Here is a 1099-nt window from a genome sequence, read left to right as displayed (position 1 = left end):
ATTTAAAAATTTCTTGAATCAAATGAATATGAAAATAAAACATACCTAAACTTCTGGGGTACAGATAAGGCAATCCTTAGGAGGTAGTTCATAGCAATAAGCACACACATAAAAAGGACAAGAGAAAAAAGCTCAATGATCTAACTCAACACCCTCATTAAACAGGAAAAAGACAGCAATCTAATCCTATATTCTTTAGAAGAAATGAAATTATAAGGACAAGAACTGAAATCAGTGAGGTAGAAAACAGTAAAACAATTGAAACCATCAATAAGAACAGGAGCTGGTTTCTCAAGAGTCAATAAAATTGAAAAACCACCGGCAAACATATAAAAAAAGAAAAAAGAAAAGACACAGATTAAGAAATGTTAGAGGTCACAACAGAACTAGATGAAATTAAATAGATAATATCGGAATAGTATGATAAGCTACATTCTGATAAATTTTAAAAACCTAGAGGAAATGAACAAATTCCTTTAAACTCATGTCCGACTTAGATTTTCAAGGACATATGTAGGGCATTTGAACAAACCCATGACAAAAGAAGAAATCTAACGAGCCATAAAAAGACTTCACCATAAGAAAAGTCCTGGACCAGATGGCTTCACAGCTTATTTTCACCAAACATTCAGAGAGGAACTATCACTGATTCCACTTAAAGTATTTAAAAAATAGAAAAGCAAGGAACACTCCCAGAGTCATTCTAGGAAGCAAGTATAACCCTAATATCAAAAGCAGGTGAAGATATTACTATGAAGGAAAACCATAGGCTAATATCTCTCATGAATGTAGATGTAAAATTCCTTAACAAAATTCTAGCGAGTAGAATCCAAAAACACATCAAAAAATAATTCATCATGACCAAGTGGGATTCATAACAGTCATGCAAGGATGCTTCACTATAAGGAAAACAATTAATATAATTCACCACATTAACAAAGCAAAAAACAAGAACCATATAATCTCAGCAAGTGATGCAGAAAGACATTTGACAAAATCCAATGCCTCTTCCACTCAGCAAAATTGTAATACAAGGGCATTTCCTCAACATAAGTGATAAGTATATATGCAAAACCAAGAGCCAAACTCATTTGCAGTG

Source organism: Elephantulus edwardii, unplaced genomic scaffold (genome assembly GCF_000299155.1).
Source record: "Elephantulus edwardii isolate Elephantulus edwardi_28Jun2011 unplaced genomic scaffold, EleEdw1.0 scaffold00100, whole genome shotgun sequence".
Taxonomy (NCBI): Eukaryota; Metazoa; Chordata; class Mammalia; order Macroscelidea; family Macroscelididae; genus Elephantulus; species Elephantulus edwardii.
The sequence above is the reverse complement of the archived record's forward strand: the minus strand, read 5'-3'. Positions refer to the sequence as shown.